The sequence below is a fragment of the Ursus maritimus genome, unplaced genomic scaffold (genome assembly GCF_017311325.1).
Source record: "Ursus maritimus isolate PB19 unplaced genomic scaffold, ASM1731132v1 scaffold_31, whole genome shotgun sequence".
Lineage (NCBI taxonomy): Eukaryota > Metazoa > Chordata > Mammalia > Carnivora > Ursidae > Ursus > Ursus maritimus.
Window position 1 is genome coordinate 6,946,976 of NW_024425675.1, and position 9,599 is coordinate 6,956,574.

Below are 9,599 nucleotides of genomic sequence, written 5' to 3' on the forward strand. Positions count from 1 at the left end.
GAGAGAGAGAGAGAGAGAGAGAGAGAGAGAGAGAGAGAGAGAGAGAGATTTCCCCAAATGTATTAATTTTCTGTTACTGTATTAACAGATGACCACCAATTCAGCAGTTTAGAACAATGTATTTATTTTCTCTGTTTCTGTGGCTCACAGTCTCTGGGGTCAGAGACTGATTTAACTGGTTTTCTGCTCAGGGTCTCAGAAGGCTCAATAAAATCAAGGTGTTGGCCAGGATGTGGTCTCCCCTGAGGCTTGGGGGGGGCCCTCTTAAATGCTTATTCATTCATTATCTCACAGTCTCTTCTTGTCTGGAGCTGAGGTACCCAATTTCTTGCTGGTTGTTGGTAGGGATAGCTTTCTGCTCTCCAAAGTCATTCTTAGGCCCCAACCATGTGGCCCTCCACAACATAGCGGCTTACTTCTTCAAAGCCAGCAGGAATCCCTCTCTAGTGGGCTAAAGGATCTTAGATCATATAACATAATCACAGGCATGATGCAACCATCACCTTTGGCATTTAATGCAACCCAACCAAGAGAGTGACTATTCCATCCTATTCACAGCTCTGATCACACTCAAGGACACAGGGTTATACAGGGTGTATACTCCAGGGGGTGAGAATCCTGGGAGCCACAACAGAATTCTGCCTACAACATCATGTATTAATTTTGAATTTTTCTTTTAGAAGAAGTTTAAAGATTTGAATGGAAGCTGAGCTCTTAAATTCTTCTTGATACTGTTTTTATATCCTAACACATTTAAAACCACGGACAAAATGTGTGTGTGGTGGGGGTTGGGGGGAGAAAGTAATTTACCCATTACCAAATATACACCGGGTAGGGTGCTAGATTCCTTTACTTTATAGTTTACTTCCTGTCTGAGAAGGGAACAGCATTTGAACCACAGAGGCACCAAAAAAAACATGTAGTCAAATCAATTATTAGCATGTTCTGAAGGCTTTTAAGTACAGAGAAGAAAATTAGACAATGATAGTAACTGTCATTAAGTTGAAAGGCTAAAACTAGTACTTCCAAATTTTCCTAAATGAGTGACTAAGCTTGCTTTTGATGGTTTTGGAAAACAAATACTCCACATTTCCCAGCGTAATGACCTTTTTTTTTTTTTTTAAAGCAAAACAGATTTTAGTGCACAGAATTTAAAACAGACTGTAGCTTATGTAACGAAATTTAATGGCCTAAAATATCTTCTTCTAAATCATGCCGGACAGATTTTATTAATCTAGAATAAAGTTTACTCCGGGATGGCACTGCACATATTTAATCACAGTCAAATCTTTCTTCATCTAAGAGATCAAATACAGCTAATATTGCTTGGAAAATAAAGACTACAAAGGACTTCAGAATTAAGAAATGTTTTAAACCACATTTAAATTCAAATATTGCTTAACCCGACTTTCATCCTGAAGCATCAAGGGGAAGTTTGAAGTATGGTCTTTGTTCAGAGCAATCAAGATAAAAACATCAAATAATTTCAGTTTTCAAAATGGTTTTATTAAATATTTAAAGACCTATATGAAAGTCTCTGGCAATATAGTAATCTTAGACTATATGCAGCAAACCATAAACACAAGGTTGAAAACCTACTCAAAATAATGACGGCTATTTTTAATTGCTAGTTCTGTTACCTACACAAACATAGGCTGATAAGATAGCAGAAAAACAACGAATATGAAATGGCCAAACGTCAGAGAAATAACTGACTCATAATAATACAGAACACCTAAATTATTTCACTGATGTAAAAACACACTGAAATGGCTGTGTTCATGAATAAGATACCATGATAATAACATATGCTTGAAGTTCAAAAGAAAATTTCTTCTTATAAAATCATAAAATTTTTAAGAAGCATTTTGGCCAAAAATACCTCATTCTTGGTCTCAACCCAAAGAAATATTTTGGAAAACTGGAAGAAAAATTGTATTTCAGAGTTGTTTGAGGTGTCTCAAGACGGCTGGAAAAAGAAGATATTTTCCCCATTCTTATTTGGGCATTTTGCACGTATTCACACATGGCATAAATTTAAACTTTGAACTGGCATGTACAAAATCCTGCATGAGGAAATCACAGTCCAGAAATAATCACAGTCCAGAAATAAAAGCAATTTCTGAAACACAGCATGAAACAACATTTGCAGTGCCCTCTTTCCTTACTGGTGAATTAGGCATTCACTGCAGACAGGTGTTCACACTGTCACCCAAAGCCCAACTCAACACATGTTGGTAAGTGAGACAGCATGTGGAAGCTCCTTACAAGGAAGCAAATGAAATGAATAGTATGTAGCATTTCTATAAGGTTAAGATATATGTATATATATAGGAATCACAAAGAATTCAATGTAATGGCACACTAGGTAATAAACGCCAACTCCCTGAACACTAGTAAAGGTGGGCAAAACCAAGGGCAGCTACTTGAAAGCATCCAAATGCCAACAAGGCAGTGAAAAATTACAGGACAGCGGAGAAGTAAACGTACACAGGTAAGCCCAACATCTAGGGCTACTATTCCCATAGGGACATCTGTGGATGAGGCAGGCTGAGGAGAACTTTCAAAAGACTCACAGGAAAGGGGACAAAAAGTTCAGGGCTTATCAAGGAGAAAGGACTCTGGTAAAGGCTTCCGGTTTTGGATGGGGACACACTCTGAGAGTAAAGAGTACCCAGAATCAGGAACTGAATCCAACTTCAGAATCTCAAGCCCTTTCTTGATTAAGGTGATTCAAGATCCTAAGTACCCTTACCTGCCTTCTGAAAGCAAAACCAAATCAATTCTGAAGGAAGACACCATCTCCCGGAAATAATCCCTGCTCTCTTTCACATATAATGTCAACACACAAAATAACTAGGTGTACTAGGAGAGAAATCAACATCATGAAAAACAGAGAGAACCACAGGGCAGCAGATATCCACTTATCATACACAGACTTTAAAGTGACTATTTAATACAAGAAAATCAGACAAGCCTGAAAATTTAGTCAGAAAATTAGAAAAAAATTTTCAAAGTACCAAGTGGATATTCTAGAACTGGGAGGGGGGGGGGGACTACTAAAGATGATAATTCAGTGAATGGGTTTAAAAAACTCAACACAGCTTAAGAAAAAAAAAATAGTAAACTGAAACACAGTTTCAGAAAGAAATATCCAGAGTGAAGATGGAGGGGAAAGGGATAGAAAATACACAATAAAGTATGGTTGAAAGTTTTCTAAAAGTGATAAAAATAATTTTTAGGTCATTCAGCTAATGCTGACCAACTCCACAGCACATCATCATATGGGCTGACATAATCCACACAATCCACGATGTGGGAAACTCCTTAAGACAACCCATTATCTTCAATAAATTGTAAGGAATTAGAGGGATGAAACAGAAATCTAAAGATTAAAGAGACTGCAGAACCAAACCAACCAATCACAGTATGTGGACAGTAACCGGATCCCGACTCAAACATATGTCCTAGGGAAAAAAAAACAACAGTGAGATCTGTAAGACAACCTGAACACTAACTGGATGTGATGATATTAAAGAATTATTGTTTTTCCTTGTTCCATTTAGATTTAATAATGGTTTGTGATTGTGTTAGAAAAAGTCTCTTTTGGAGATTACACATTTATAGATGAAATAGTTGAATGACTGAAATTTGCTTAATACAAAAGAGGCAAGTAACAGGGTTATAAGTTAAACACGATTTGCCATAAGTGTCGAAATAAGTGATAGATTCATGCAAATTCATTGTACTCTTCAGTTTACTTTGTTCAAAAGTCTCCATAATAGTTTTATTGAATTACTGGTACACTTGACCACCTTTACTACTTACATGCGCATTTTAGTTGCTTCTGTGATCTTTGTCTTTGTTTTTGCCTATTACTTCTAGATTTACAGATCTTATTATGTATTAGAAAAACCAGCCCCTTCTCATTAGTTGCCAGAACTCTTCATTTTGTTTGTGGTTGTCTTGTGGCACAGCTTTCTGTTTTAAAGTAGCCAAATCTATCAATACATTCTTTTATCAGCACATGTCCTACTTGAAAAGACATACTTCCCTACTTCACATTTATAATGTTCATCCACGGTTTCTTTTAGTACTTTACGATTTCATTTTTCCCACCTTCGCATTTAAATTCCAACTCGTCTGGAATTTAAAAGAGTGAGAATGGGATAAAACTACTTTTTTTTTTTCCAATAGCTATCAGCTGTCCCAACACAAATTATTGAATAATCCATGTTTCTACTGACTTGAAGTGCTGCTTTTAGGTTACTGAATTCCCACATATATCCTGAATCCGTTTCTGGGATTTCACGGACTTGTCTATCGCAAACCAGTACCATTCTGTTTCACTTACTTATGTCTTATATTGTAATAAGTTATTTACCAAATTAAAAAATTTCTCCTAGCTGTTCCTGTATGATTATTCTTCGTAATATACTTCTGATGACTTTCACATTTAAAAATCCTTACAGGATTTTAACTGACTGCATCATTATTAATTGATAAATATGAGTAAAACATTACCCTTATCCTAAGCTTTTCTATTCAAGAACAAAAATCATTTTTCCAGTAATTCAAACCTCTCATATCTCTTGGTAAGCAATGTGTCTTGATTTACGGTGTCTGGTACATAGTAAACATGGTTATTGAATGAATGACTCTATTGAACCAGTATTTGGGGATTAAGTGTCATTATTAGAGAAGTCTGAAAACTTTAAGAAATCACTGAAGCTTATAAACAGAACATACCTTTTGGATGTTACAGAAAAAATCCTAACTAATTAAAACCTTTAAACAGTATCCTTTTCATACACCTGTACAAAAATTTTCACGGATATTCAGAACGACCTTAAAGCTCTGTACAATTCCAAGTTATCCTCAGAAACACACAAATATAATTTCATACTCATTTATCATACATGTACTCTCTTAAATCCTACCCATTTGAAAATTAAATTTAAATGTGTAGATGGAAGAGGGAAATCATTAGGTTAAAAAACAAGCTAATAGACTATTGCATTACATTAGGAGAGGTAATCAACACATGAACTAAAGCTAATGGCAACAGAATCAGAAAAAGATTAACCAAACAAAGGGGAAAAAACAGAGTCTAAAAGGATCCCAGCATTTGAGCTGCAGTGGCAGACAATAACAGCACTAACCACAGAAATAGGCAAATTATGAGGTTAGTCAATTTTAAAGAAGAAGATAATTTTAACTCAACGCAGGCTGAACTGGAGGTGAGGAGCGACTGTTAGGGCACAAAGTCCAGGGTACGATCAACATCAAGTACTAGCGGGTGGGACTGAGACAATGATTTGACAGCCCTATGCCCAGAAGGGATGATGAAGCTATGGGAATCAATGTTATCTGTAAACTGTTTATTTGAACCCATCTTACTGGTCATCAAAAGATAAATGAAGTGCTACCACTCACTGTTATGCTAAGCACAGTTACTTCTTTAAAAAAAAAAGAAGAAGAAGAAGAAAAAAAGGTAAACGATGGGATGCCTGGGTGGCTCTGTCGGTTAAGCGTCTGCCTTTTCTGCTCAAGTCATGATCCCAGAGTCCTGGGATCAAGTCACACATCTACCCCCCCTGCTCAGTGGGAGTCTGCTTCTCTCCTTTCTCTCTCACCCCCTGCCTCTCCCCCCACTCGTGTGCTCACTCTCTCTCTAATAAATAATCTTTACAAAAAAAAAAAAAGGTGAATGAGTCAAATATAAAAATATGCAAAAGGTATTATGGTTCTCTTTTTTAAAAAGTCAATTACATAAAATCAATATTTATAACTGAATTTTCTAATCAGTAATGCCAAGAAATCAAGCAGGGAAACTCCAAAGATTTTTACTGCTGGGACTATTAGAGAATGGGAAAGAGGGGGATGTGAAGAGACATTATCACACAAATCATTAACAACAGCCCTTCTAAATCACCAAAATTAGTTGTTAACGAAGAATAGCAAAGTGAAGCTTGTGTGTTTTATCTTGATAAGTGTATTTATAGAATTACAATACACATTTTAGATGGAATTTAAAAAAAACAAAAAAACAGCCTTTGAGTTTCAAATTCCATCTCATAAGTCAGCTTCATAATCCACCTTTTACTGCTAATTTTTGGGAGAGAGAACATGTCAATATGCTATTCTACACCACTCTCCAAGTCCATGTGTAAACTCAGCAAAGATTAATTAAAATCCTAATCATTAAACTGCATTAATCTAAGCAAAATATCAGTAACTTTGTAACAGGGAAAGCTTCAAAAATGTAGGACTTTCATTGTACATAACAAGTTAACAAGTTAAAGAATTTTGGTGACCCAGAACATAACACAGACCTGATTTGTAATCTTTTCGTTAATTTGAGGCCACTTTATTCAACAGCATTCATCACAGTAAGTTTTCAGCGTGCCATAATTCAAAATAAACTCAGAAAAAATAACAATAAATAACGTATTTTTTCTTAATTTTGCCTTGGCCTATTCCAAAATAGGTATTATACCACATTATATTGGCTTCAAAGTATAGCATTTATTATTCAAGTTGAATCCTTCCAATACCCTCTTTTAAAACGTTTCAGCCCTACGTGCTAACAGCTTCGAAACTTTACCACAGGGGCAAGATAAGTTTAAGTGCATTCATCTAAGAGTAGACAGAAAAAGTGAGTAATGCCTTTAATCTATCTAGCCTTGACTCCACTGAGTTCTTGAAGGTGGGTGGGATATACATACCACAGATAACGTACCGATAGTATATTTTTAAATAATTTTAAATAATTTGTGCTGATTTTATATATCCTGTATTATACATATTACAGATTAAAGATTCTATCTAAAATAGACATTTTCTGGGAGTTGCTCCATGGGAATTCCAGAGGAACACTGTAATGTTTATATTCTTTGGAATATGTATTCACAACTGAACTCTACATGAAACCAAAATAAGCCTTTCAACTATTTCAAATAAATTTTCCAACATCATCCCGAGGTGAAAAGTGATTTTTGGTTATACTTTCATTCCAAGTATATATTGCAAAGAATTTCTCATTAATAAGGCTTTACATGAAATCGTGTGTCATGACCTGGTTATTTCCTGACGATAACTTTAAAAACTACTTAATTTCCTTATTAAATATTAAGAAGAAAGACTCCTCTGAGGTATATGGGGGTCAGCTTTTGGACCTTTATGGAAAATTTAACAGCCAAATTTTATCTAACTTACTGATGAGATCCATGGAACTCAAATTTGCAAAAAAGGAGCAGTGATCTAAAAGTACTTGGCATGAACAGATTAATCATCTAAAAGCACTGCCTTAATTTTTATTATTTTTCCACAGCAACCTTCAACAGCTTACCAGTGAAAATACACTCAACTTCCTTACCTTGCCATTGGAAGTCCGTCACGATCGCACTCAACCTGAACAGTTTTGAGTATCACGGTAAAAACTACGTCCCAACCCACCCAAACTGCCAGTTGTCCAAATACACTTCCCTCTTCCTGACTCTTCCTCAGGCCGTCCTCCTTTTCCCAGAACAGTAAGCCCTATGCCCCTCTCACAGTCTACCTATCCTTTCGAGATCTACCTACGCTATTCATCAATGAAGCTTTCTCTGATCATCTGAGGCAAAAATGATTTATTCACTTCTATGGCGTTTTGAACGCTGCACTCCTACAAGGTTTCCTGAAGGGACAGAATGGCGACCGGAGGACAGCTACTCACCAACTGATTGCCAAACTCTGGCAAGCGCAGAGCTGCTACGCAGCCAAGCTGTGACTGCCTGGTGGCTCTTCCTGCGGGCTTTGCTGCGGATGTTCCCTGTGTTGGCTTAAACGACACATGCAAATGTAGCTTTTCCCTACTGTGGTACCAGCAGGCTGTAAGGAATTGAACAGAGCTGTACTTTAAAGGTCAAGGAATTTCTAGGAACACGACGTAACTTGAAACAATTCTAATTCTGTTCTCACCTGACTACAGCCTCTGAGCAAAAGGAAGAAGAGGTAGGTAGTAAATGACAGCAGCCTACTTCGACTGAGTCTCTCTTCTCCTCTGGGATCCCTAGAGATTTGTGAATGAGATAGATTATAGATTTTTTCCTAGAATGCCTCTGGCCAATTCTCTAATTTCCTAAGGATGGGTAGTGACTCCAGGAATTACACTAGTGGGCCATAAAATCCGGAACAATGTAGAAGTGCCATCGATCTCATCTAGGTAGGCTCATTCTTTCACATACTGAGCAAAATTCATTGTAGATGAAGGCTACTCAATGGAAGCTTGGTAACAATCAGCTAGAAAAGAAACGCCTTGGACAAAACTTTTCCTGACCTTATTGCTACAATCAGTTTTAAGTAAAAAGTGGCAATGACAAGTAAGAGCAGATTATCTCTAATATGTAATAAAGACGTTTTACAAATTTGGGAGGTGATACAAAGAACTTATGAGAAAACATTAAATTTGTTTGTAGTCTATGTTCAGTTGACTAGAACTAAAACTTTAGATTAAAAGATCTTTGTAGATTAAAATTCATCACATAATTAAATCTCAGCCTGAAAAGTAACACAAACCTACAGCGTTCGGAGTTGTTCCAGAGATTACCAAGGAAAAAAAAGAAAGAAAGAAAACGCCAACCATATTTTATGTGCCTAAATGATCATTTTCGACTTAACAACAACCTAAAAAAGAAGACGTCCAATCAAATATCTGGGAACAGAAAATCACTTCATTTAGAAACTCTAACGTAATTACGCTTTTTAAACCTCTTTTTAATTCTTAGTACAGATTCCAGCCCAAGAGAGTAAACCTAATTAAAGAACAAATGAAAAATGGCTTTTAAAAGAACTGTATAAAAGAACACTGCTACTTGTTTGTATAAAAGAATGCCACATATGTATTAAAGAATACGGACACATGTCTGTTGGTTTCAGATGTGAAATCAAAACAGCACAGCCACATGAGCACAGAACTCCACTGCTTCGTAACGATTCTATTAGTGAGTCCCCCAAAATATCCCAAGCAGAGCGCCTTAGAGTTTCTGACCTAAAATTCAGATGGGAAACGATTTTGACAACCACTAGAAACTGTAAATCTGAATTCTGAGTAGCAAGAATGACAACTTATATACCACGAAAATCAAAAAATAAAAGTAACACGCCTAACATGCCAGACTCCAGCACTTTCTTACGTACCTCATGTAATCTTCACAGAAATCTGTGAAGTAGGCACTATTACCAGCCCCTTTTAACAGAGAAAACAACAGGGGCCCTGAGAGGCTGAGTAATTTACCAGGAAGCCCCTGTTTTCAAGCACTATTTTATTGGCTTCTGAAACCAAACGTTACTCCACAGGGAATGTATGGAAATTACATTTCCATATGTATCTGTTTTGATCAGGAAGAAAGGAGGTTTCAAAAGATAAGAAAAAGGATACTGAGAATATCATATAGTAGAAACAGGGTTTTATTTTTGAAAACAGAAAAAGTACCTAATATCTACAATGTACCAATATTTTATGTATCTGGCTTAGATGGTAGTGAATGAAGTGTCTGCATTCGTATCTTTTAAAAACATGAACATTTTTGGAAATCTGTTCTAATTTATATATGAAA

At 36.2% G+C, this 9,599-nt stretch overlaps 1 long non-coding RNA gene across 1 annotated transcript; it reads right to left on the bottom strand.

The window, feature by feature from the left end:
- Positions 1-18: 18 nt before the first annotated feature.
- Positions 19-8,266, bottom strand: LOC103656498. Its single transcript, XR_566633.2, has 3 exons — positions 7,963-8,266; positions 7,718-7,872; positions 19-3,467 (listed from the first exon to the last, which is right to left on the bottom strand). It is a non-coding gene; the product is annotated as an uncharacterized LOC103656498 (long non-coding RNA).
- Between the last annotated feature and the right edge of the window lie 1,333 nt (positions 8,267-9,599).